This window comes from Microcaecilia unicolor, chromosome 2 (assembly GCF_901765095.1).
Source record: "Microcaecilia unicolor chromosome 2, aMicUni1.1, whole genome shotgun sequence".
In the NCBI taxonomy this organism is placed as follows: domain Eukaryota; kingdom Metazoa; phylum Chordata; class Amphibia; order Gymnophiona; family Siphonopidae; genus Microcaecilia; species Microcaecilia unicolor.
Genome location: NC_044032.1, coordinates 607054255 through 607082196, shown reverse-complemented (window position 1 = coordinate 607082196; position 27942 = coordinate 607054255). Strand labels below are relative to the sequence as shown.

General features: G+C 46.5%; 1 long non-coding RNA gene across 2 annotated transcripts in view; it reads left to right on the top strand.

Annotated features, from left to right (window-relative positions):
- LOC115462682 overlaps positions 1-27942 on the top strand; it is a 74554-nt gene that overhangs the window by 8950 nt on the left and 37662 nt on the right. For both annotated transcript variants that reach the window (XR_003940918.1, XR_003940919.1), the window contains exon 2: positions 689-842. This is a non-coding gene — a long non-coding RNA (uncharacterized LOC115462682). The remainder of the gene's footprint in view (positions 1-688; positions 843-27942) is intronic.

Genomic DNA, 27942 nt, shown 5'->3' with positions numbered 1-27942 from the left:
TATGAGTTAGCGAGTGGATAGGGAGTAGCTCTGCCAGTGTTGATGATATATATGCGCCTCTCTGTGGTGAAGCACTATAACAACAGCTGGCCTGAGAGAGGCTGGTAGACAGTAGAGGAGACCAGGGCTTGAGAGGCAAGAAGGGTGGATGTTACAGATGGGTCAGCAGGCTGGGGTGAAGAAGGGGCAAGGTTCAGAGGGAGGGCTGGAAGATTGTAGGGGTGGAAGAAAGGAGTGTTCAGTGATTCTTCAGTGAGCAACTGCTGTTTTGGTAAGAAGCTAAAGATGCTTATATTTTTCTCCAGAACATTTTATAACTGTGATGAGAGAATTTCTTTCCTGTTTGTATAAGGTCTTGAAGGCTCTCAGATGAGATGCTAATGCTGTAGTGCTTAGTTCCACATGAAGATTAATGAGAATTGTTCAGCCATAACAGAACAAATGTACATGTTGTAAAATCTATTTATATTATAGTATTTAGTTGTACATCAAGGTATATATTTTAAAGGTAGTCTGAGAAAAGGTCAGTAAGAATTAATTTTCTGAGACTTTTTTGACCTTGTTGAAGATATTGTTCCCATGTGCAATCTGTCGGGCTTACACTTACAGATTCAGCACATTAACCTTTTATTTTGCTCTTGCTTAAGTACATTGTCTAACATTCTACATATGCTCCTGTCTGTTATAGGTTCTCTGTTCAGCTGAGATTTAAGTACCAAAATGAAGTTCCTTTTGGCTGCTGTTTTATTTCTTCTTTTCTCCTTGTGGATTGAGGAAGGCCATTGCAAGCCAAAATCATCAAAGAAAGGAAAAGGGAAAAAGAAGCAGTATCTGTGCCCATCGTATGTCATTTCTGTTTTATTCTTCAGAGTGGATGATGTTATAAAATGAGAACTTTTACTGGTGGATACATTGTTCTTGTCTGTGTACTCACCTGTAAACACAATTAATTAACAGTACCTCTGAATGCATGATTAAAACACTTGATAAAGTGTGTCAATATTAGAATTTGTTCAGTTGTTAAGACATGTCTAGAGCATATCATTATCTCTTCCTCTATTTTTAAAGTGGCTCTTTTCATGCTAAATATTATTGTGTAAAAATGAGATCTTTAGATTACTTATATTTTGCTGCTCATAAGAACATAAGAATTTCCATACTGGGTCAGACCAGTGGTACATCTAACCCAGTATCCTGTTTCCAACAGTAGCCAATCCAGGTCACAAGTAACTGGCAGAAACCCAGACAGTAGCAACATTCCATCCTACCAATCCCAGAGCAAGCAGTGACTTCCCCATGTCTGTCTCAATAGCAGACTATGGACTCTTCCTCCAGGAGCTTGTCCAAACCTTTTTTAAACCCAGATACGCTAACTGCAGTTACTACATCCTCCGGCAAAGAGTTCCATATCTTAACTATTGGTTGAGTGAAAAATAGTTCCTCCTGTTTGTTTTAAAATTATTTCCATGTAATTGTATTGAGTGTCTCCTTAGTCTTTGTACCTTTGAAAGAGTAAAAAATCGATTCACTTCTTCCTGTTCTACACCACTTAGGATTTTGTAGACCTCAATCATATCTCTCCTCAACCGTGTCTTTTCCAAACCCTCTAGCCTTTCCTCATATGAGAGGAGTTCTATCCCCTTTATCATTTTGGTCATGCTTCTTTGAACCTTTTCTAATTCCACTATATCTTCTTTGAGATACAGCGATGTAAAATTTATAAATGGTATTCTCTGAGGACAAGCAGACCCATAATTCTCACATATGGGTAAGGCGGGTCCATGTTGCCAGTCCGGAGCTTGTAACAAGTTTAAAATAGGTCTTTGAGCATGAGATGCACTCCATTGCACATGCATGAGTGCCTTCCTGCCCACTGCGAGAGCGCACGACCAGCAGTCTCTTTTTTTTTTTTTTTTTTTTCCCCCTTCGATCTTTTTGAGCCTTCCCTTTTGTTTTTTTATACCTCTCTTAAGGTTTATCTTTATTTTATTCCTTCCCTATATTTTAAAGATTTTTTTTTTTGCCTCTTTTTAAGTTTTCTTGATTTTACTGTACTCCATAGGCCGCATTTAGGCCTGACCACTGGTCGGGTTTTTCCCTTTTTGTTTTTTCCTGGTGCGCTCCCCTTTTATTTTTAGCACCATTGAGTTGTTTGATTTGGTCATGGCTGTTTTTCCTTTCATGTCATTGAACGTTCCCAGTGGCTTCAAGCTCTGCACTTAGTGCAACAGGACCATCTCTGGTAAACACATTTGTTCTTGCTGTCTGCAGTGTTTGCGATCTGATCATACCCCCTGCAAACTGTATTAGTTGTCTTCCTAGAGAGTCTCAGAGAGAAAAGATTTTTGGAGCCAGGTCCAAAACTTCGACATCTGTGTCGTCATCGGTGTCTTTGGGGTCGACATTGGCATCGGGTACGTCGGCTCATATGGCTGTGAGACCCTTGCACACTGAGAGTGACCGTGAATTGAGTGGTTCTCCACTTTCCTCGATACTGGTCGCTATGCAGGCCCTTAGCACCGATCAGCATCGGACCGTATCCCGAGGCAAAGAGAGGAGTCGATGTTGTCCTCTTCGGCACCAGGGAGTATCAATGCTGGCATCAAGGGTTTCACCGGTCCCCGAGAAGAGTCGGCGCAGGAAGGACTGCTCCCCCTCCATACAGGAGGTGCCAATACATGGGTCTGCAGACAGCCAGAACCAGGTACCTGCTTCAACTCTGCAGATTCAGCAGCCTGCTTCTACACTGGCACCTCAGCCTTTCCCAATGTTGTCCCTCGATGAGCACCTGTATGTTTTGCTTCCTGAGGTTTTGGTGGGGTTCTTGTAGAGTGCATCGGCGTCTGGGATGCTTGCATAAGCCATGCCTCTTGCTTCAGTCCTGCATGGCCACCAGCCTGTAGTGAGGTCTCCTATGCCGGTGCCACTTGCGGTCACGACATTGACTGCCACCTGTGTTGGCACATGGAGTCGAGGCCAGAGCCAACACCTCTGTGTTCCTCTTGGGGTTATGGTATCTCGTTGAGGCAGGCTCGGTCTTAGTCCTCCCATGAGGAGATCTTGGCTGACACAAACGAGGAGGGCTCATGGAACTCGGAAGAGGATTCACGGTAGTTTTCAGAGGAGGAGTCCTTTGGCATCCCATCTAATCCCTCCCCTCCACTGGAAAGGAGGAAGTCTCCACCTGAGAGCCTTCCTTCTCTTTTGTGAAGGAGATGGTGGCTGCCATCCCTATTCCAAATTAATAAAGTTTTAGTGGCATTCCCAACCCCCCCCTAACTTGAGCAGTGTTTCAGGAAAGGCTCCCATATTGCCTCCCACTTCACGTCAGAGCAGCTTCGCACTGCCCGGTCTCTCCATTTCACAGATGAACCATAATTTATTTAACCATCTCACCAAAGGTGGGGCATTTGTGAGTTTCCAATGTGCAGCTATCACAACTCTTGCCGCCACCATAGCTTGCCTTGTCAGCAATGCCTGAGATTTAGTAAGACATGGAGGTTTTTTTGCAAATATGAAAAATTCAGGAGACCATTTAATAGGCCTTTGAAACCAAGTTTGCAATCTATACTGTATAGCTTTCCAATAGGCCCGAATTTTAAAACAGGGCCACCAGATATGTCCCATCGAACCCTTTTGACCACAGCCACGCCAGCACAATGGTGAAACCCCAGGAAACATATGATGCAACCTAACCGGAGTCAGATACCACCGGTATAGCACTTTAACAACATTTTCCTGAAAAGGAACTGACACACAAATCTTGGACCAACCATTCTCAAAAAAGGACCAATCACCCTCATCAGTAATCACCCCCAATTCCTGCTGCCACCGCTCCCTGTGAGCCAGGTTAGGGTGCACCTGCCTATGTTGGTAAGTGTATAGATAAGTAATAAGACCCCTAGTAGTTTTAGAGTCTTCAAAAAGGTCCTCAATAAAGGAGTCCTCACGCAATATGGTAGCCTTAATTTCCTGTGAGGTGAGAAAGTGTCTCAACTGAAAATAAGCAAACAGCTCATGAGGTAGGATGGGATATTGTTCTTTCAGAGAGTCAAAAGAAATCAGATGGTCTTAAATAAGTACATAAGTAATGCCACACTGGGAAAAGACCAAGGGTCCATCGAGCCCAGCATCCTGTCCACGACAGCGGCCAAGGACACCTGGCAAGCTTCCCAAATGTACAAACATTCTATACATGTTATTCCTGGAATTGTGGATTTTTCCCGTCCATTTAGTAGTGGTTTATGGACTTGTCCTTTAGGAAACCGTCTAACCCCTTTTTAAACTCTGCCAAGCAAACTGCCTTCACCACGTTCTCTGGCAACGAATTCCAGAGTTTAATTATACGTTGGGTGAAGAAAAAGTTTCTCCGATTTGTTTTAAATTTACTACACTGTAGTTTCATCGCATGCCCCCTAGTCCTAGTATTTTTAGAAAGCGTGAACAGACGCTTCACATCCACCTGTTCCACTCCACTCATTATTTTATATACCTCTATCATGTCTCCCCTCAGCCGTCTCTTCTCCAAGCTGAAAAGCCCTAGCCTCCTTAGTCTTTCTTCATAGGGAAGTCGTCCCATCCCCGCTATCATTTTAGTCACCCTTCGCTGCACCTTTTCCAATTCTACTATATCTTCCTTGAGCTGCAGCGACCAGAATTGAACACAATACTCAAGGTGCGGATACAATGGCATTATAACATCCTCACACTTGTTTTCCATACCTTTCCTAATAATACCCAACATTCTATTCGCTTTCCTAGCCGCAGCAGCACACTGAGCAGAAGGTTTCAGTGTATTATCGACGACGACATCCAGATCCCTTTCTTGGTCCGTAGATCCTAACGTGGAACCTTGCATGACGTAGCTATAATTTGGATTCTTTTTTCCCACATGCATCACCTTGCACTTGCTCACATTAAACGTCATCTGCCATTTAGCCGCCCGGTCTCCCAGTCTCGTAAGGTCCTTCTGTAATTTTTCACAATCCTGTCGCAAGTTAACGACTTTGAATAACTTTGTGTCATCAGCAAATTTAATTACCTTGCTAGTTACTCCCATCTCTACATTATTTATAAATATATTAAAAAGCAGCGGTCCTAGCACAGACCCCTGAGGAACCCCACTAACTACCCTTCTCCATTGTGAATACTGCCCATTTAACCCCACTCTCTGTTTCCTATCCTTCAACCAGTTTTTAATCCACAATAGGACATTTCCTCCTATCCCATGACCCTCCAATTTCCTCTGTAGCCTTTCATGAGGTACCTTGTCAAATGCCTTTTGAAAATCCAGATACACAATACCAACCGGCTCCCCTTTGTCCACGTTTGTTTACTCCTTCAAAGAATTGAAGTAAATTGGTCAGGCAAGATTTCCCCACACAAAAGCCGTGCTGACTTGGTCTCAGTAATCCATGTCCTTGGATGTGCTCTGTAATTTTGTTTTTGATAATAGCCTCTACCATTTTCCCCGGCACTGACGTCAGACTCACCGGTCTATAATTTCCCGGATCTCCCCTGGAACCTTTTTTAAAAATGGGCGTTACATTGGCCACCTTCCAATCTTCCGGTACTACACTCGATTTTAAGGATAAATTGCATATCACTAACAGAAGCTCCGCAAGCTCATTTTTCAGTTCTGTCAGTACTCTGGGATGAATACCATCTGGCCCAGGAGATTTGCTGCTCTTCAGTTTGCTGAATTGCCCCATTACATCCTCCAGGTTTACCGTGAAGTCAGTAAGTTTCTCTGACTTATCCGCTTGAAATACCTTTTCCGACACCGGTATCCCACCCAAATCTTCCTCGGTGAAGACCAAAGCAAAGAATTCATTCAATCTCTCCGCTACGTCTTTATCTTCCTTGATCACCCTTCATCAAATAACTGACCCCATGACACCAGGCCCAAAGATCCCCATCGAGAAGAGGGCCCTGGAGAAGATACCAGGAGAAAAGAGTGGATTATTCGCTGTTGGAGATAACTTAGAAAACACCAAGTCCGGCTGGGCACAAATCCTTACGTAAAAACCTATGGTTGCGTGGAACCACATCAAAGAACGAATCAGACATGAGCCCACCTCCACCTGTTCCAATTTCACCCATTACTTATGAGAATGATCCTGATACCACTAAAAAGCAGCACGCGCTTGAGCCACTTTATAATACCACAAAACATTTGGAACACCCAGACCCCCCCCCCCCGCCTCCGATCTTTATACAATAATGCCCTGGGCAACCTAGGGCGCTTATTAGCCCAAACAAAATGAACCAATTTATCTTGCACACTCACCAAGAAGCCCCTGGAAACTCTTAAGAGGAAGAACTTGAAAAAGATACATCAAACAAGGTAATATATTCATTTTTAACACCGCAATTCTACCCAACCAAGTCTCTATAAATCTCTATAAATGGTCCTCATGAGAGGAGGGTAGTTAATCGAAAACAACTCCGAAAGATTGGAAGTAATAGTAACCCCCAGTTAGGTTATACCTCACAATACCCATTTAAAAGAGAAAGATTGCTGGATGGACTCCAAAACCGGACGAGAAATTCCAATCGCAAGAGCCTTGGACTTATTCACATTTAATTTGAAACCTGAAACTGATGAGTAAACCGACAAGCACTTCATCAGATTGGGTAGAGAGATTAACGGTTTTGTCAAAGAAAGGAGCACATCATCCGCAAAAAGCGCCAACTTACATTCCCTATTCCTGACAAGAATTCCAGATATGTTAGGATCAGACCGGATATATATCGCAAGCGGTTCCATGACCTATGCAAACAACATTGGCGAGAGAGAGCATCCCTGCCTAGTACCACGGAACAAAGAGAACAACGGGGAATTACTGCCATTAACCCGAACACATGTCCTAGGTGAAGTGTAAAGGGCCTGAATCCACCTACGAAAGCCCGGTCCAATTCCAAATCGATCAAAAGAGAGTGTGATAAAAACTTTTCATAGTCCCTTCTCAAATGAGTTTCCTGGAGTAATACCACCTGTGGTTTAAAGTGCAATAACTCCTTAAACAACTTCTGGTGTTTTTGTGGAGGATTCAGGCCTTTCACATTGTAAGACATAAATTTTAGGTCTTTTATTCATATCAAGCATCCAACAGGCAAGCGCGCAACATACACACCCAAAAATAGGAGCCCCTCAAACCTACTAGCGTTGTGAACGCCACCCCCCACCCTACTCCTAACCAACCCCCTCCTACCCCCACTCACAACCATCTCCTCACATGTACCCCCACCATACAGCGCCATGTGGCCCTGACTGGGCAACCCGGAAGGGACACCCCCCAGATCAAATGGATCTCCTCACAACACACGCATACCCTAACATCACACCCCCACACAGACTATGATCACCAGAAATTATACCATCCATCCGCCCTCAATTACCCACACCTCACATTTTCTCCCAATACTGGGAAGCAAGTACCACATAATAAAAGAAACACAGCCCATAGTCAACAGAATCACCAGCCTGGCAACCAAGGGAAATAGCAAGAAAAATTGAAACAAAATCATGTCTGATCCCCTTGTTTCTTGGTCTTCTGAGTGACCTTCTTCCACTTCTGCATCTTCGCTCTCGTCGAGGGAGCCAAGTCACCCGGCGGAACAGCAGATGTGGCCAGGCCAGCATCATGTAGAGTCCTCCAAGCCTTCAGAGCCTGAGCTGTTTACTGTTGATCACAAAACACAACGCAAAAGGGAAAGCCCATCTGTAAGACATTTTTTCTCTAAGCAAGATTTCCAACACTGGTTTCATTGCACGTCTCTGGGCTAAGGTAAACAGTGACAGATCTTGAAAAAACTGTTACCCTCGCCTCATTATAGTCCAATAATGATAATTGACGTGCTCTCAACCATATTTTCTCCTTAAAAGCATAAGAAGTGTATCTCGCTATGATATCTCTGGGTCTGTTGTCCATTGTTTTCCCGAGTGCTCTGTGTGCCCGATCCATTTCTACTGCCTCTGGCTCCAAATTTTCTTCCAGAATTTTCCCACATAACGCACGCACTATGGCTGGGATGTCCTCAATATTGCCATTTTCCGGAACCCCACAGAACCGGAGATTGTGTCTCCGACCTCGATTCTCCAAGTTGTCAATTGTATATTGCAGCTCCTCCATCTGTTCAAACAGCTGAGAAAAGTGGGAGTCCGCTGCTGCAGCTGTCTCTGCCTGCTCGTCAACACGCTCTTCCAGAGCCTCCACCCGGCCCCCCAGCTCCCGGAGATGAAGGCTAATTGCGTCCATATGTTCTAGAATTTCAAGTTTAGAAGCCTTAATGTCCGCTCTAATCTCCTCCAAACATTTAGCCAACTCTTTCGGGGAAACCTTTTTTAGGGACCGGGCGACGCACATCCACATGGGAGGAAGTTGAATCCGACCCAGATGATCGGCCCAACGCAGGAGACACATGGTGCGAAAGGCCCTTAGCCAACTGTCTCGCCGAGCACTACTTGCCCTCCCTGTGCTGCAACGCTGAATTTTTACTCATTTCAAATCCGGATTCACTGCGAGCCTCTGCGGATAGTCAGTGAAGAAAACAGGCACGGATGGCGGCAGATGGCGCTATTTAAGTGCAAGGAAGTGCTGGAGCTAAGATATCAGGCGTCCATTCAGCCTCGTGATGTCACTTCCTCCGTAGAGATGTCTGGGATTTATTTTTCTTATGTTTTACATTGTACTGCTGATCCCACTCTGTCATGATGGGTGGAAAGGCTCCAGTGAATGCACGGTGGAGCATATCTTGCTCTCCGAGACCTATTTTAAGCTTGTTTCAAGCAATGTGGACCCACTTTAGCCATATGTGAGAATGTAAGGTCTGCTGTCCTCGGAGAATACCTGCTACAGGTATCTTTGCTTTATGTACAATCCTAGGCAGCAACAATCATAATAATAAAACACAATACAAATAAAATGGCTTTAAAACCACATAGACAATGAAATCATATAGCCATACATTAAACAGTTCCAAAGGCTTGCTTAAGCAGAAATGTTAAGTTGGTATTTTAAATGACTTAACTGAACCTGTTGTTCTGAAATCTAAAAGCAAGAAATAGCCACATTTTTGGGCTTGCGACATAAAAGATAGAGGTTCAGTATCACTCCAGGCATATAGCATGGAAGGACGACACTTCTAAAAGATGTCTGTCAACTGATCTGAAGCCTCCTAGTGGTTGATAACGATGCAAATTAGATATCACAACAACCAGAATTTTATTTAAAATTTGAAAACTAAGTAGAAGGATCTTACAATGCAACCCCCATTCACTGAGTAACCAATGTAACTTAAACAGAATGGGTGAAATTGTTTGAATTTAATACAACCCATAATCAATCTGGCAGAGGTATTCTGTGGAACTTGTAATGATTTCCGTATTTGTTTGGGAAGACCAAGCCATAATGTGTTGCAGTAATCAAAATGTGGAACTGAACGAGTCTAAAATTCGCAGGAGATAGATATTCCCTTAATCTTCTTACAACCTAAAGGTAGTACCTGCATATTATATTCAATTGATGTCCTTACATAGTTTCTTTGGGATATTTAGGGGCTCATTTTCAAAACACTTAGACTTACAAAGTTCCATAGGTTACTATGAGGCTCATTTTCAAAGCACTTAGCCTCCCAAAGTTCCATAGAAACCTATGGAACTTAGCCTCCCAAAGTGCTTTGAAAATATGCCTCTATGGAACTTTGTAAGTCTAAGTGCTTTGAAAATACGCCTCTTGGTGTATTTTTCTGCTGTCATCAGATAACTGGTAGTTATCCTCACATGACATAAATGATGTTTTTTAGCCAAAGGTGTTATGTAAGAATAAAATAATTTCAAGTCACATCCTGAGCTTTGCAGTGTTTCTTTTCTTTATGCAAAGGGATGATCTCGAAGACCTGGTGGTATGCCTATACTGCTTCCCTCTAAAAGAACAAATACCACTGCAAGAACACTAGAGAACCTTGCACTAGATGTACATAAAATCAGAACTTGTGCGATTTGTATCTATTACTCTTAAAAAGGGATGAGAGTCTAAAGAAACCACTGCATTGCTCTGGTGGGGATCTGAACGCTGTTTTTGACTGTATCCCTTTGGAGTGTGATTTGCAGTGAATGGCATATCCTACTGGAACAAAATGTTGGACTAAGCACTGGATCTAAAATAGTTCCCCTCTTGTCAGTTGCTCCAAGAAGCAGTCATTTATTACATCTAGGAATTTTACCTCCCTAGCTTTCCCTGATGTAATGGTTATCCAGTCAGTTTTGGAGTAATTGAAATCACCTGTTATACTGTTGCCCAGTTTGTCAGTTTTCCTAATTTCTATAAACATTTTTTCATCTATCCGTTCGGTCGTGGCGGACAGTAGTATAGCCCTACCAGTATATTCCTCCCCTTCGCACATGGGATTTCTGTCCATAAGGATTCCACGCTGCTGTCTGTTTCACCTAGAATGTTTATTTTGTTTAGCTCAATTTTCTCTTTAACATGTAGCGCATCCCCCCTCCAATTTAATCCACTCTATCATTGTGATATAATATAGTGTCCCATTGATTATCCTCTTTCCTCTAGGTCTCTGAAATGCCTATTATATCTACTTTTTCCTTTAGTGCTTTAATTCTCCCATCTTATTTTTTAGGCTTCTATCATTTGTATACAGACACTTCAAATTGTGTTTTTTCCTTGCGTCTACAAGCTGCTTAGAAGTTGACGGGGAAATTTTGCTTTCATTACTCTGCTCTCCCTTAAACATTCCTGGTTTTCTTTTACCATTTTTGAAACTTCTCTGTTGGGATTCCCTAAATATCCTGTTTCAATGGGATCCTTCAAGGATACTGCACACCGAACTATGCGCTCCTGGGCTACTGTCATCTTTCTCAGCCCAGTATCCTGCTTCCAGCAGAGACCAAACCAGGTCACAAGCACCTGGCAGAATACCAAATAGTAGCAAGTCTCCATTCTACCGATCCCAGTGCAAGCAGTGGCTTCCCTTATATATGTCTCAATAGCAGACTATGGACTTTTCCTCCAAGAACTTGTGCAGACCTCTTTTTTTTTTTTTTTTTTAAACCCAGATACACTATTCGCTGTTACCACATCTTCTGGCAACGAGTAGCAGAGCTTATAAATATTTGTTGAGTGAAAATATATTTCCTTCTAGTTTTAGAAAAAGTATTTCCATGTAACGTCATTGAGTGTCCCCTAGTCTTTGTACTTTTTGAAAGAGTAAAAAATCGATTCCTTTCTGCTTGTTCTACACCAGTCAGGGTTTTTCAGACCTCAATCATATCCCCCCTCAGCTATCTCTTCTCCAAGCTGAAGAGCCCTAACCTCTTTAGCCTTTATAACCCATATGAGGAGGAGTTCCATCTCCTTTATCATTTTGGTCGCTCTTCTTTGAACCTTTTCTAATTTCGCTATATATATATTTTTTGAAATATGGAGACCAAAATTAAACACAAGAAAATGCAGAAAAATGTAGTTTGAAAATAATTTTTACAGTGCTAGCACCTAATTCACAAGGAAACTACCCTTAAATAAATTATTAAATAAACATGACCTCAAATCTCCCGATAGGTCCAACCAACATCGGGAGGCGGGGCTGGTGGTAGGGAGGCGGGGATAGTGCTGGGAAGACTTATACGGTCTGTGCCAGAGCTGGTGGTGGGATGCGGGACTGGTGGTTGGGAGGCGGGGATAGTGCTGGGCAGACTTGTGTACGGTCTGTGCCAGAGCCGGTGGTTGGGAGGCGAGGATAGAGCTGGGCAGACTTGTACGGTCTGTGCCAGAGCCGGCGGTTGGGAGGCGAGGATAGAGCTGGGCAGACTTATACGGTCTGTTCCAGAGCCAGCGGTTGGGAGGCGGGGATAGTGCTGGGCAGACTTATACGGTCTGTGCCCTGAAGAGCACAGGTACAAATCAAAGTAGGGTATACACAAAAAGTAGCACATATGAGTTATCTTGTTGGGCAGACTGGATGGACCGTGCAGGTCTTTTTCTGCCGCCATCTACTATGTTACTATGTTACATTTGAGGTCATATTTATTTAATAATTTATTTAAGGGTAGTTTCCTTGTGAATTAGGTGCTAACACTGTAAAAATTATTTTCAAGCTACATTTTTTGGATTTTCTTGGGTTTTTGTAATTTAATCTCTATATTTTGTGGAAGACCAAAATTAAACGCAATACTCAAGGTGAGGTTGCACCATGGAGAAATACAGAGGCATTATGGTATTGTTGGTCTTATTGCCCATCCCTTTCCTACTAATTCCTAGCTTCCTGTTTTTTTTTTAAATGACACCCAGATTTTTGTTTTTTTTGGATGCGGACTCCTAAGTTGGACCCAATGTGCTTACTTTACATTTGTCAACATTAAATTTCATCTGCCAGTTGGATGCCCATTTTTCTAATTTTCTAAGGTCTTTCTGCAATTTTTCACACTTAAGAAATTTTTGATAAGCTTTATTCCTTAGTGTCAGCTGCACCATTGTGAACAAGTGGATGTTATCTGTTCCTACCAGCAGATGAAGGTAGATAAAAAACCTGATCTCTCTTCAGTGATCTCACCAGTAAGGTCTGGTGCTCAGAGGAAAACCGCAATATTTTTCTCTTCCTCCAGCAGTTGCTAGTTCTCTCAGACTGGTGCTTCTGTCCTTGGGCTGGGTCCCCACTTTGCTGGCTGCGTCCACACAGTGAGGTTGAGTCTTCGTTGCTAGACTGGGCCTGGTTGAGCACTGAGCTTGAGTCTACTGCTCCCATTTGTGCATCTAAGTGTCCACTGGGTAAGGCATTGACTCAGCCCTGCAGGGTGTTACCAAAGAGGTATGGGACCCATCCCCTTCTCCCTCCTTGCCCATACTCCCTATTTGAGTATTATTCCCTTAGGCTCCCTTGCAGCCTTCAGGCAGTTTCATTAGTTCTTCCTGCTTCAGCTTTATTCCCTGGTGCATGTAATAGAGCTGTTAAAAAAAAAAAAGTCTGCTTTTGCAACACTAAAAAAAACAAACAAAGAAAAACTTATTTAGAGCACACCCAAGTGAGCAGTGAAAAGGCAGAGAAGCTGGAGCTCCAGGTCCAATTTGGCCTGAGCAGACAGGCAAGCTTACATTCAATGGCTGTGTGCCTGGGAACGCCTGCTGGCAGACATTGGTCTACTTGCAAGAGCCGGCAACTGATCTGAGTTGCTGGCTCTGTCTTCCCCTCCTGTAGCATACTGTTCCAAGAGAAGGAAAAATACTAGACTTAGTCCTTAGTGGTGCTCATGATCTAGTGCAGGGGGTAACGATACGAGGGCCGCTTGATAACAGTGATCATAATATGATCGGTTTTGATATTGGCATTGAAGGAAGTGAAACTAGGAAATCAAGTACGCTAGCGTTTAACTATAGAAAAGGTGATTACGACAAAATGAGAAAAATGGTGAAAAAAAGACTGAAAGGAGCAGCTCGCAGAGTAAAAAACTTGCATCAGGCGTGGATGCTGTTTAAAAACACCATCCTGGAGGTTCAGGACAAATATATTCCACGTATTAGAAAAAAGGGAAAAAAGACTAAATGTCAGCCGGCGTGGCTAAACAGTAAGATAATGGAAATCATTAGAGCCAAAAAACAATCCTTCAGAAAGTGGAGAAGAGAACCAACTGAAAGTAACAGGATAGATCATAAGGAATGCCAAGCCAAATGCAAAGCGGAGATAAGGAGGGCAAAAAAGGACTTTGAGAAGAAATTAGCGTTGGAAGCAAAAATACATAGTAAAAATTTTTTTAGATACATTAAAAGCAGGAAACCGGCCAAAGAGTCGGTTGGGCCGCTGGACGAAAATGGTGTTAAAGGGGCGATCAAGGAGGACAAAGCCGTAGCGGAGAAATTAAATGAATTCTTTGCTTCGGTCTTCACCGAGGAGGATTTGGGGGGGGGACACCGGTGCTGGAAAGAATATTTGAAGCGGGGGAGTCGGAGAAACTAAACAAATTCTCTGTAACCTTGGAGGATGTAATGGGTCAGTTCAGCAAGCTGAAGAGTAGTAAATCACCGGGACCTGATGGTATTCATCCCAGAGTATTAATAGAACTAAAAAATGAACTTGCGGAGCTACTGTTAGAAATATGCAATCTGTCCCTAAAATCGAGTGTAGTACCGGAAGACTGGAGGGTAGCCAATGTTACTCCGATTTTTAAGAAGGGTTCCAGAGGAGATCCGGGAAATTATAGACCGGTGAGTCTGACATCGGTGCCGGGCAAGATGGTGGAGGCTATTATTAAGAATAAAATTGCAGAGCATATACAAAAACATGGACTGATGAGACAAAGTCAGCACGGATTTAGTGAAGGGAAGTCTTGCCTCACCAATCTAATGCATTTTTTTGAGGGGGTAAGCAAACATGTGGACAATGGGGAGCCGGTTGATATTGTATATCTGGATTTTCAGAAGGCGTTTGACAAAGTGCCGCACGAAAGACTCCTGAAGAAATTGCAGAGTCATGGAATCGGAGGTAGGGTATTATTATGGATTAAGAACTGGTTGAAAGATAGGAAGCAGAGAGTAGGATTGCGTGGCCAGTATTCTCAGTGGAGGAGGGTAGTTAGTGGGGTCCCGCAGGGGTCTGTGCTGGGTCCGTTGCTTTTTAATGTATTTATAAATGACCTAGAGATGGGAATAACTAGTGAGGTAATTAAATTCGCCGATGACACAAAATTATTCAGGGTCGTCAAGTCGCAGGAGGAATGTGAACGATTACAGGAGCACCTTGCGAGACTGGGAGAATGGGCGTGCAAGTGGCAGATGAAGTTCAATGTTGACAAGTGCAAAGTGATGCATGTGGGTAAGAGGAACCCGAATTATAGCTACGTCTTGCAAGGTTCCGCGTTAGGAGTTACGGATCAAGAAAGGGATCTGGGTGTCGTCGTCGATGATACGCTGAAACCTTCTGCTCAGTGTGCTGCTGCGGCTAGGAAAGCGAATAGAATGTTGGGTGTTATTAGGAAGGGTATGGAGTCCAGGTGTGCGGATGTTATAATGCCGTTGTATCGCTCCATGGTGCGACCGCACCTGGAGTATTGTGTTCAGTACTGGTCTCCGTATCTCAAAAAAGATATAGTAGAATTGGAAAAGGTACAGCGAAGGGCGACGAAAATGATAGTGGGGATGAGACGACTTTCCTATGAAGAGAGGCTGAGAAGGCTAGGGCTTTTCAGCTTGGAGAAGAGACGGCTGAGGGGAGATATGATAGAAGTGTATAAAATAATGAGTGGAATGGATCGGGTGGATGTGAAGCGACTGTTCACGCTATCCAAAAATACTAGGACTAGAGGGCATGAGTTGAAGCTACAGTGTGGTAAATTTAAAACGAATCGGAGAAAATTTTTCTTCACCCAACGTGTAATTAGACTCTGGAATTCGTTGCCGGAGAACGTGGTACGGGCGGTTAGCTTGACGGAGTTTAAAAAGGGGTTAGATAGATTCCTAAAGGACAAGTCCATAGACCGCTATTAAATGGACTTGGAAAAATTCCGCATTTTTAGGTATAACTTGTCTGGAATGTTTTTACGTTTGGGGAGCGTGCCAGGTGCCCTTGACCTGGATTGGCCACTGTCGGTGACAGGATGCTGGGCTAGATGGACCTTTGGTCTTTCCCAGTATGGCACTACTTATGTACTTAAGTTTGGAAACGGCCCTGGGGGGGTGGAGGGGTGGATTTGTGGGCGGCCAGGAGCATTTCCCAGGTTCCCTGCACGGAGGCATCCGGTAGGAAAGGTGGCCATATTTCCTCCCGCAGTTTTTATCTCCTCAGGGGAATGGGGATTGTTTCCACCCACCACAGGTCCTTCAGCTGGGCGGGGGGGGGGGGGGGGGAGTGTCCCTGGATTTCTTTTGGTGCCAGGGCTTTGCCCACATGGTTAAGCAAGCCTCGAAAGCAGAGATTGGTCCCTCAGTCAGTGGTGGGGCCCTCCACAGCCTGGATCCCGAGACAAAGAACAAGCATCGGTGTGTTGAATGAGCCATTTTGGAGCCCCTGAATGGAGCTGGGTTGCTTTGTGGACCCATTGACCCCCTCGGACTTGGATTTGCAGCAAGATCCTACTCAGAGTAAAGATCACATGTGATCCTGCTCTTTAGGCGAGAGAAGCCTTATTAATGCGGTCTCAGAGGTCCTTGGGCTCTCTGGAGTACTTTCAGATGGGGACCTTCTGTTGGGAGAGCTGGCGGAGCCCCTAAAGCATTCTCTGCTTCATGAAGCTCTGTCCCATGTGATGTTGGCGGAATGTGAGTCCTGGGATGGGACCCTCAGAGTACTAAGGCCCTTGAGCATCTTTTGTCCCTGAGGAGGTGGAAAAATATTGAAAGCACCTTAATCTGGATTTTGGAGTTCATGAAAAAGACTGCTGTGCTGGTTCCAGGGGATTCAGTCCTGAGGGAGCTGCATGAGAAGAGAGTGGAGTAGCCGCTTAAGTTGAGTTTCTCTTCTGGAGTATGCAACATTCAGGCAGCCATCTGTGGGGGTGATATGTGGCTAGGGTTATGCCGCATTGTTTGCAGCAGTTGCCAGAGTCTCCAGTCATTTTAAACTTGGAGTAAGACGTGAGCCTTTTGGCTGATGTAATTTGGTGGGTCTGGCATCCCAGTCAGTGGCAACCTGTGGTGGCTCATTGTTGATTGTGGCTGCGCCACTAGGCTGCTGACTCTGCCTCCTAGAAAATGAAGGACATGGGTGAGGCTCGGCCTCTCTGGCTTCCTGAACTCAAGCAGAACAGGGTCGCTACAGGAGGGAAGGACTGCTCCTTTTGTGATCCCAAGAGATCTCTTCTCCGCTTCTGTGTTTTGGGATCCTTTTTCAGTTTTATCCCTTCTCTTTGGGCTAGCCACAGTACCCTAAACCTTTTCTAAGTTAGAGGTGATGGGGAGTTAGCGCATCTAAGGCACCTAGGTATATGGTTCCATTTCTTACTTGGATGACTGGTTGGTTCGAGCCAGCTCAGAGGCTGAGGTCAGGTTTGCCACCTTACTACTACTTATCATTTCTATAGCTTACAGGTCACAGCCCTTTTAGAGAGTCCGGGCTGGATGGTGAATCCTGTCACTTGCTTTCTTCTTAGGTCCTGGAGTACTTGGGGATCTGTTTTGATACAGCGTGGGGACTAGCTTCCCACTCAGAGGTCAGGGAGACCAAACTGCAGGCCAAATAGCACAGTTTGTGTGAGCTGTTGGTCCCCAGGGTTTGGGACTATTTAGAGCTCTTGGGCTTTATGGCAAAATTAGAGGGTGGTGCCTTGGGCGTGCGTGTACATGTGGTCTCTTCAGTCAGCCTTTCTGACTAGCTGAAGTATGGTCTTTCAGGACTTTGAATGCCACTTCCATATCATCATGCTGATCAATCCATAGACTGGTGGGTTGTATCCATCTACCAGCAGGTGGAGATAGAGAGCAAAGCTTTTGCCTCCCTATATGTGGTCATGTGCTGCCGGAAACTCCCCAGTATGTTCTCTATCTCAGCAGGTGGTGGTCACACACAGCAGCAGCTCTGGCTAGGTCTCCAAGCCTAATTTTTAGGTTTTGTTGAGTACCTGGGGTTGAGGGCTCTTCTTGAGCAAGTGCAAACCTGGTGGCGCCAGGTCCCTCCTTTTCTCCCCCCCTCCCGCTGGCTCCGTTATTTAAACGTTTATTGCAGCTACTCACTGGGACACCAGGTCGTTACAGCTCGGAGCGAGAAGCAGGTAATTTTTACCTTTTTATAGCGGGCAGGGGGTTCCCCGATCGATCTCCACGTGGCCTATGGCGTCTGAGGGTGAGGGCGCGAAGAATCGCTCCCCGGACCGCGTGTGCGCTTCTAGCAGGGATGCGGGGGTTTTAAAGTCTGATTCGCCCTTGTTGGGTGTCAGTTTGGAGGCCGGTCAGTGTCCCGGGTCTTCCTCCAGTGCGGCGGTTTTTCCCGCCATAAACGCCCATCCCCTGCTGCTCGCCTCCGCCATCTTGGCCGGCCACTCTGCTCGGATGGCTTCTTCTTGGGCTGCCCTTGAGCTGGGAGACGTTCATGCCATGGCCACCCTGCAAAAGAGCGGCTAAAGTTAAGCGCCGTTCTTCCCGCGCGGCTCCTTCGCGGAGTGTCGCGCCGGACGCCATCTTGGATGCGCAGCATGTTTCTCCCCCGCTCTTGCAAGCGCCGGTTGAGGGTGCGTCTAGGGCTGTGGCCCAGGCTGCTGAAATACACAGTCTGGGGGGTTTCTCCCCCGAGTTTATTTTGCTGCTGTATCAGGCCTTCCTTATGCAAAACGCTGCCCCTTCTCCCTTGTCCGACAAAGGGGTTGAGGCCCCCGGAAGTAAACGCCCTCGGGTGGATTCCCAGGGCTTAGAGGACTCTGTCTCCTCTGATGTAGATGAGGGCAGCGTATCTGAGTTCTCCCAACGGTCCTTTGGGGATTCCTTGGAGGAGACGGATTCCCGCTCGGATGGAGCGGATGACCCCTCTGCAGCGCGGATCTTTCGCTCAGAGGATTTTCCCAACCTGTTAGTGCAGGCCATGAGCATTTTGAAGATTTCCTCTCCAGAGGACGTCTCTCCCTCAGCCCCTGTTGGCTCCGCCATTATGCTGGGGACGAAGCGCCCGCCTAGAACCTTCCACGTGCATGATGCCATGCACACCTTAATTTCGGCTCAATGGGATGTCCCGGAAGCGAGCCTCAAAGTGGCTAGGGCTATGTCCCGCCTCTATCCTTTGCCTGAAAGTGAACGTGAGGCCTTTCTTTGGCCTACCGTGGATTCTTTAATCACTGCGGTGACTAAGAAAACGGCGTTGCCGGTGGAAGGTGGCACGGCCCTAAAGGACGCCTAAGACAGAAGATTGGAGGCGGCCTTAAGGTCGTCCTTCGAGGCGGCTGCCTTAAGTTTGCAGGCATCAGTTTGCGGCTCCTATGTGGCCAGGGCGTGCCTGACGATTGTGCAGCGGGCTTCCCCCTCGGATCCTTCCTTGAGGGCTGATTGGCCGGCCCTGGAATCGGGCTTGGCTTATTTGGCAGACTTACTGTATGATGTCTTGAGAGCCTCGGCTAAAGGTATGGCTCAGACAATCTCTGCGTGGCGCTGGCTTTGGCTGAAACATTGGTCTGCTGACCACGCCTCTAAGTCCCGCTTGGCTAAGTTGCCTTTTAAAGGCAAGCTGCTCTTTGGGGTCGAGCTGGACAAAATTGTGACCGATCTCGGCACGTCTAAGGGCAAGAGGTTACCAGAGGTCAGGGCTCGGGCCAGTGCTCGTCCCGGTAACTCCAGAGGACGGTTTCAGGAAGCCCGTCGGTACCGCCCGGGCAAGTCGGGCTCCTCTGCCCCCCTCTTCCTTCAAGAGGAACTTCTCCCCCAAGCAGCATTCCTTTCGCAGAGACGGCCGTCCCGGAGGGGCGCCCTCCGGTCCTCCCCCAGGGTCTCGTACCCAATGATGGGGTCCTGGTCCATGGCCCAGTGCAGATTGGAGGACGCCTGTCCTCGTTTCTGGGCGAGTGGACCAGGGTAACTTCAGACGCTTGGGTGCTGGAAGTCATCAGAGACGGCTACAAGCTAGAGTTCTGCCGACCCTTAAGAGACGGGTTTGTACTCTCTCCCTGCAAGTCTCCGGTCAAAGCTGTGGCAGTGCAGCAGACCTTGGACAATCTGATCCGCCTGGGTGCGGTCGTTCCGGTGCCAGAAAATCAGCTTGGCAAGGGACGTTACTCCATTTACTTTGTGGTATCAAAGAAAGGAGGTTCTGTACGGCCTATCCTCGACCTCAAAGGGGTCAATCGGGCCTTGAAAGTTTGGCACTTTCGCATGGAGATTCTCCGCTCTGTTATAGCGGCAGTGAAGGCAGGGGAGTTCCTGGCATCCTTGGACATCAAGGAAGCGTACTTGCATATTCCCATCTGGCCTCCTCATCAACGCTTTCTGCGTTTTGCAGTCCTGGGCCGACACTTCCAGTTCAGAGCCCTCCCGTTCGGGTTGGCTACTGCTCAGCGGACCTTCTCCAAAGTAATGGTGGTCATCGCGGCCTTCCTGCGAAAGGAAGGAGTACAAGTCCATCCTTATCTGGACGACTGGTTGATCCGAGCCCCCTCTTATGCAGAGTGCGGCAAAGCTGTGGACCGGGTGATTGCTCTTTTGAGCTCCCCCAGGTGGATCATCAACTGGGAGAAAAGCCAGCTGCGCCCGACTCAGTCCCTGGAGTATCTGGGAGTTCGATTCGACACCCAAGTGGGCAGAGTGTTCCTGCCGGACAATCGGATTGTCAAACTTCAGGCTCAGGTGGACCAGTTCCTAGTAGCCTCTCCGCTTCGGGCTTGGGACTATGTGCAGCTGTTGGACTCTATGACGGCCACGATGGAAGTAGTGCCCTGGGCCAGGGCTCATATGAGACCACTACAACACTCTCTGCTGCTGCGCTGTACTCCGGTGTCGGAGGATTATGCTGTGCGCCTTCCCTTGGACCCAGCAGTGCGCAAGGCGCTGAGCTGGTGGCTGAAGACAGACAAGTTGTCTGCAGGGATGCCTCTTGTGACCCCGGAGTGGATTGTCGTCACGACGGATGCCTCTTTGACGGGCTGGGAAGCCCACTGCATGGGAAGGACAGCGCAGGGGCTCTGGTCTCCTGCAGAGTCAAAGTGGTCTATCAACCTCCTGGAACTCAGAGCCATTCGGTTGGCGCTTTTGGAGTTCCTCCCGGTACTGGCGTTGAAGCCAGTACGGGTCCTGTCGGACAATGCCACGGCTGTGGCCTATGTCAACCACCAGGGAGGTACCAAGAGCGCCCCTCTAGCCAAGGAAGCCATGAATCTATGCCAGTGGGCGGAAGCGAACCTGGAACAGCTGTCAGCGGCCCACATTCCCGGAGTCATGAATGTCAAGGCGGACTTTCTCAGTCGCCATACCTTGGATCCCGCAGAGTGGCAGTTATCGGCTCAGGTGTTCTTGGACATCACGAAGCGCTGGGGCCAGCTGAGCCTAGATCTGATGGCGTCATCGGCCAATTGCCAAGTGCCGCGCTTTTTCAGCAGAGGACGGGACCCTTGATCTCTGGGAGTAGATGCTCTTCTCCAACAGTGGCCGACACAAGAGCTTCTCTGTGTTCCCGCCCTGGCCCATGTTGGGCAGGGTACTAGACCGGGTGGCAAAGCATCCGGGCCGGATAATCCTGGTGGGTCCGGACTGGCCCAGACGTCCCTGGTATGCGGACTTGATCAGGCTCTCAGTGGACGACCCTCTGCGGCTGCCAGTGGAGCAGGGCCTGTTGCATCAGGGTCCCGTGGTGATGGAGGATCCCTCCCCCTTTGGTCTTACGGCCTGGCTATTGAGCGGCAGCGTCTGAGGAAGAAGGGCTTCTCAGACAAGATCATCGCCACTATGCTGAGAGCGAGGAAGCGCTCTACTTCTACTGCTTACGCCAGGGTTTGGCGTACCTTTGCAGCGTGGTGTGAAGCAGGCTCACTTTCTCCCTTCACTGCTCCGATTTCTTCAGTGCTGGCGTTCCTGCAAGAAGGTCTGGAGAAAGGCCTGTCGCTCAGTTCCCTTAAAGTCCAGGTAGCGGCTCTGGCTTGCTTCAAAGGCCGCCTAAAGGGTGCTTCCCTGGCTTCGCAGCCAGATGTGGTACGTTTTCTCAAGGGAGTTAATCACCTGCGCCCTCCTCTGCGCTCAGTGGTGCCTGCGTGGAATCTCAACCTGGTGCTAAGAGCCTTGCAGAAGCCGCCTTTTGAACCCTTGTCGAGGGCATCTCTGAAAGACATGACGTTGAAAGCAGTCTTTTTGGTGGCTATTACTTCAGCCAGAAGAGTTTCCGAGCTCCAGGCACTCTCATGTCGAGAGCCTTTTCTGCAGTTCACTGAGGCAGGAGTGACTATTCGCACAGTGCCTTCCTTCCTGCCCAAGATTGTTTCTCGCTTCCATGTGAATCAGCAGCTCTGTCTCCCGTCCTTTTGTAGGGAGGACTACCCAGAGGAATACTCTGCTCTCAAATATCTGGATGTGAGACGAGTCATCATCAGATACTTGGAAGTGACCAATGATTTCCGGAAATCGGATCATCTGTTTGTCCTGTTTGCTGGTCCTCGTAAGGGTCTGCAGGCTGCTAAGCCTACAGTGGCAAGATGGGTCAAGGAAGCCATTGCAGCGGCTTATGTGGCCGCAGGGAAGGTGCCGCCTATCCAGCTGAAGGCTCACTCCACTAGAGCTCAGGCGGCCTCGATGGCAGAGGCCGGGTCCGTCTCCTTGGAAGAGATTTGCAAGGTGGCAACTTGGGCATCGGCCCATACCTTCTCCAGGCATTACCGCTTGACTGTGGCTGCTCGGGCGGAGGCCCGGTTTGGAGCTTCAGTGTTGCGGTCAGGGATTTCTATGTCCCACCCCGGGGTGAGTACTGCTTCGGTACATCCCACCAGTCTGTGGATTGATCAGCATGATGATATGGAAGGTAAAATTATGTATCATACCTGATAATTTTCTTTCCATTAATCATAGCTGATCAATCCATAGCCCCTCCCAGATATCTGTACTGTTTATATTCTGGTTGCATTTCAGGTTCAAGTTTAGTCTTCAGTTCCTGTTCAGGAGGACTTCGTGTTCAAGTTTTTTCAATTGGATTCTTCAAGAGTTGAGACGAGTTTGTGTTACAGTGAGCTGCTGCATTCCTCTCCCCTCCGTTTTAAAGGGCTGGATTGAGACATAAATTCTGCCGGCGCTCCCTCCCGCTTCGTGCGGCTGTAGGGCAGCTTTGTACCCCTTCCGCTTCGGCGGTGTTAGGGTCAGTCAGCTCCTCCCGCGGTTGCGGTTGCAGGATAAGCCAGATCCCCCCGCATCGGCGGGGTGGTGTCCCTCCCCCGCTCCGCGGGGATGAGCTGGACGAATTCCCCTCCCCCACTTGTGTGGGGATGAGCTGGGTTAATTCCCCTCCCCCATTTCGGCGGTGGTGAGCTGGGCAAAGTGTCCCTTTGTGGGTGTAATTCTCTAAGTGCTGAGTCCTGCGGATGGAGCTTTGATATCGACATACTGAGGAGTTTCCGGCAGCACATGACCACATATAGGGAGGCAAAAGCTTTGCTCTCTATCTCCACCTGCTGGTAGATGGACACAACCCACCAGTCTATGGATTGATCAGCTATGATTAATGGAAAGAAAATTATCAGGTATGATACATAATTTTACCTTGCCATACCTAGCCAAGGCAAGAACCAGTCTGAACTGGTGGGGCAGCCCTCTTCACCTCCTTTGGGAGCTTCTACTGGATTCCCCAGAATGGATAGTAGTGCCCACATAAGCAAATCTTCTTGGCTGGGAAGCCTATTGTGGAGGAAGAGTGACTCATAGAAAGTGGCCTTTGGGAGCTTCTGCTGGATTCCCGAGAATAGATTGTAGTGCCCACATAAGCAAGTCTTCTTGGCTGGGAAGTCTATTGTGGAGGAAGAGTGACTTGGAGAAAGTGGTCTTTGCAAGAATTAACTGCTTGGAGACTGGCAGTATTCCTGACCCTGAAAGAGTTCTCCTTGGTGATTTGGGGGAAAACAGTCTGAATGAGGAGGTGGCATTGGAGGTGGAACTTCTCTACCGGTGGGCAGAGAAGCATCTGCAAACTTTCTTGGTGGTCCACATTGCAGACAAGTAGAATCTCCAGGTGGACTTTCTTGGACAGTCTCTCCTGGATTCAGGGGTGTGAGGGCTGGGGGCTGCATCCGATCTAATGACGACTCCACGGCCAAAACGGAGCGCATCTTTAGCTGCAGGTGGAGATGACCTCACAAGGGTTAGGTTCTCTCATTCAGCCATGGCTGGAGGAGGAACCCCTTTAGGTCTTCCCTCTGTGGCCTCTGATAGCTTGGCTCTTGTGAAAGATTGTGTAGCATCCTTATTTCTTTCTCTCATTGCTTGTCCGTGGTTTGTGGATTTGGTGCATTTGTTTATCCCCGAGCCACTTCCACTGCCCAGGGACTGCGGTCCTCTCTGGAAAGGGCTGATGGAAATAGAAGATCAGGATCCCTTTTGGGCTTATGGTTTGGCCCTTGAGAGGCAGCACTTAGAGAGATGTGGGTTATAGCCCACAGTTGGCTCTGGTTTGCCCAGGTACCGAAAGACTTCCACGTCCCTGGATTATGTGAAGGTTTGGAAGGAGTTCAAACTTTGTTGTGCTGGGCAGACACTGTCCCCCTGGAAGGCACAGATCCCAGTCATTCTTGCTTAATTTGCAGCAGGGCCTGCGTCAAGGCCTGGCTCTAAATTTTATTGATGGTGCAGGTGCAACCTGCCCTTTCCAGTTTTCAGGGTAAGATCCTGGGCACCTCCCTGGCTGCACATATAGAGGTGGCCTTATTTTTGAAAGGGGTCTTGCATTTGTATCCTCTGATTCGACCTTCCATGCCATCGTGGGACTCGTCCTTCATACTATTGATGCTTTCTGGGGACTGGGGCTCCGTTTGAGCTTCTGAGATCAGCTACCATTAAGGTATTTCTCTCAAGATAGTTTTTCTAGTGGAAATTGCTTTGAACTAGAGGACGTGAATTGAGGTTAAGGGGGGCAGACTCAGGAGTAATGTCAGGAAGTATTTTTTCATGGAGAGGGTGGTGGATACATTGAATACCTTCCCGTGGGAGGTGTTGGAGATGAAAATGGTAACGGAATTCAAACATGCGTGGGATAGACACAAAGTAATCCTGTTTAGAAGGAATGGATCCATGGAATCTGAGCGGAGATTGGGTGACAACACCAGTAATTGAGAAGCAAAACCAGTGTTGGTCAGACTTCTATGGTCTGTGCCCTGAAAATGGCAAGGACAAATCAAACTCGGGTATACATATAAAGTATCGCATACCATGTATAATGAGTTTATCTTGTTGGGCAGACTAGGTGGACTGTACAGGTAAACTTTATCTGCCGTCATTTACTATGTTACTGTGACTCGGAGTTACAGGCTTTGTCTTGGAGGGAGCTGTACCTCTCCTTTTCAGAGGCTTCTGTGTCTATTTGCACAGTTCCTTCCTTTCTTCCCAAGGTGGTTTCTCTGTTTCATGTAACCTGGGAGGTCCGTTGGCCCTATTTGGCTGTATAGTTTGCTTAAATCTATAGTAGAGGAGTGTGGTAGCCGTGTTAGTCCACTCTTAAGGTTATCAATAGAAATCAAACAAAATAAAACATGGAAAAGAAAATAAGATACATTTTTTATTGGACATAACTTAATACATTTCTTGATTAGCTTTCGAAGGTCTCCCTTCTTCCTCAGATCGGAAATAAGCAAATGTGCTAGCTGACAGTGTATATAAGTGAAAACATTCAAGCATTACTATGACAGTCTGACAGGGTGGGAGGATGGGGGTGGGTAGGAGGTATGTATGGGGACATCAAAGCATATCATTGATATTCTAACAGAATGGGTGTGGATAGATGCGGGGTGGGTGATCAACAGAGACATACAGCTTTATGGTTTATAATGGGCTAGGAACCCCAGATCCTTGCTAAGTCCTTTCTGTTGGGTATTAAAATATTCAATCATTCTGACTTCAAAGGTCTTACGTTCTTGTATGGTTTTAAAGTTACCTTTCAGGATTCTCACTGTGAAGTCACTGGTACAGTGTCCTGGTCCTGTAAAATGTTGACCAACAGGCGTGGGAACCCTACTGGCACCAGTATTGTTCATGTGATCTGTGTAAATTGAATCTTGTCTTAAGCATCTGGCCTGTTTCTCCAATATAGCATCCTTCGTTACATTTTTTACACTGAATGATATATACCACATTGGAAGATGAGCAAGTGAAAGATCCCTTTATGTTGAATATCTTTCCTTTGTGGATGACTTTGGGGTCCTGTGAAATATTTTGGCATAGTTTGCAACTGGATAAATTACAGGGAAGTGTGCCCTTCTGTTCCTTTTCAGTCTGTGATGGAAGTTTACTTCTGATTAGCTTGTGTTTTAAGTTGGGTGGCTGTCGGAAGGCCAGTACTGGTGGGGATGGGAATATCTCTTTCAGTAATTCATTCTCCTGGAGTATAGGTTGTAGATCTCTTATGATTTTCCTCAGTTTTTCCAGCTCTGGATTGTATGTCACTACTAGGGGGATTCTGTCTGTGGAGTTTTTCTCCTTGTACTGTTGCAGATTCTCCCTGGGTGTTTTGAGGGAGGAGGCAATATTCTTGGAGATTATTTTGGGGTTGTAGCCTTTCTGTTTGAAGGATGCAGTCAGGCTTTTAAGGTGTCTGTCTCTGTCCCCTGGGTCAGAGCAGATACGGTGGTATCTTGTGGCTTGGCTGTAAATGATGGATCTTTTTGTATGTGAAGGATGGAAGCTGGAGTTGTGGAGGTAGCTGCATCTGTCTGTGGGTTTCTTGTATATAGATGTTTGTATACAGCCATCACTGATTGAGACCGTGGTGTCCAAAAAATTGACTTTTTCTGGGGAATAGTCAATTTTGAATCTGATTGTAGGATGGTATGTATTGAAGGCAGAATAAAATTGTTTCAGAGTTTCTTCACCCTCCGTCCAAATCATAAAAATGTCATCGATGTACCGGTAGTATTTTAGAGGTTTTGTCTGGTGTGTATTCAGAAATGTCTCTTCCAGCTCAGCCATAAAAAGGTTGGCATATTGGGGTGCTGTCCTGGTGCCCATCGCAGTGCCCATTATTTGCAGATAGATATCATTGTTAAAGCGGAAGTAGTTGTGAGTTAAAATGAATTTGATTAGTCTTGTAATAGTTTCTAGTGAGTATTGATGGTCCAGTGTGGATGTTTTTAGGAGTCTTCCACATGCAGCTATGCCATCCGCATGTGGAATGTTGCTGTATAGTGATTCTACATCCATCGTGACCAGAAGGGTGTTAGGTGGTAGTTGCTTGATATTTTTCAATTTATTCAGAAAGTCTGTGGTGTCTTGTATGAAGCTGTTAGTTTTGTGTACGAGAGGTTTCAGAATTCCCTCTATGAATCCAGATATTTCTTCCGTGAGTGTGCCAATACCTGATATGATTGGTCTGCCAGGGTTTCCCAGTTTGTGGATCTTGGGTAGCATGTAAAATGTGCCCACAGCAGGCTGGTTTGGTATGAGTTTCTTCAGGCGAGGTTGCGCTTGTGTAGGAAATGTTTTGATAAGGTCTTTCAGCTGTTTTGTGTAATCCTGTGTGGGGTCCTCAGTTAGTTTCCTGTAGTATTTATTGTCTGAGAGCTGTCTGTGCCCCTCTTCAATGTATTTTTGTATGTCCATAATTACCACTGCGCCTCCTTTGTCTGCGGGTTTGATGATAATGCGTTCGTTAGTTTGTAGGGTTCTTATGGTCGCTCTTTCTGGTGGGGTAAGATTGTACAGGATTCTCTTTTGTTTGTTGGAAAGTTGGGATTTCACCCTATGTCTGAAACTTTCTATGTAATTATCCAGCTTGTAGTTTTGTCCCTTCTGTGGGGTGAAATAAATGTTCTTTTGTTTAAGACTGTATTCCGGTCTGTTTGGTGTCCCTTTATTATAGAAATGTGTTTTAAGGCGCATTTTTCTAAAGAATTCTTCTAGGTATGAGTATAGTTGGATTTCATCTAGTTCCCTAGATGGGCAGAATGAGAGCCCTTTGGATAGCACCGAGACCTCATGCTGTGATAATTGATGGTTCGAGAGGTTTATTATCCCCATTTGGTTTGCATCTGTAAAGGTGTGATCAGTATTCCCTGGTTTGTTTGGGCTCTGATTTTCACATGCCTCAGATGTGTATCCAAGTGTCTCCAAGCTGTCTGGGGATGTTGGTTCTACAGAGCTGTAGCTATTCTTTGATTTTGAAGAAGAGAATATAGCTTTATTTCCTTTTTGCGGATAGCAATGTATTGTTTTTCTCCTTGGATGTTATGTAGGTCCTCTTTAAGTTGGTTCACAAGGTGTCGATGTAATTCCTCCATGTTCCTCATGATTACATCCCTTTGGGTTTGTATTATTCTTTTTTTCTTGTAGAGTTGATGTATACTTTCAT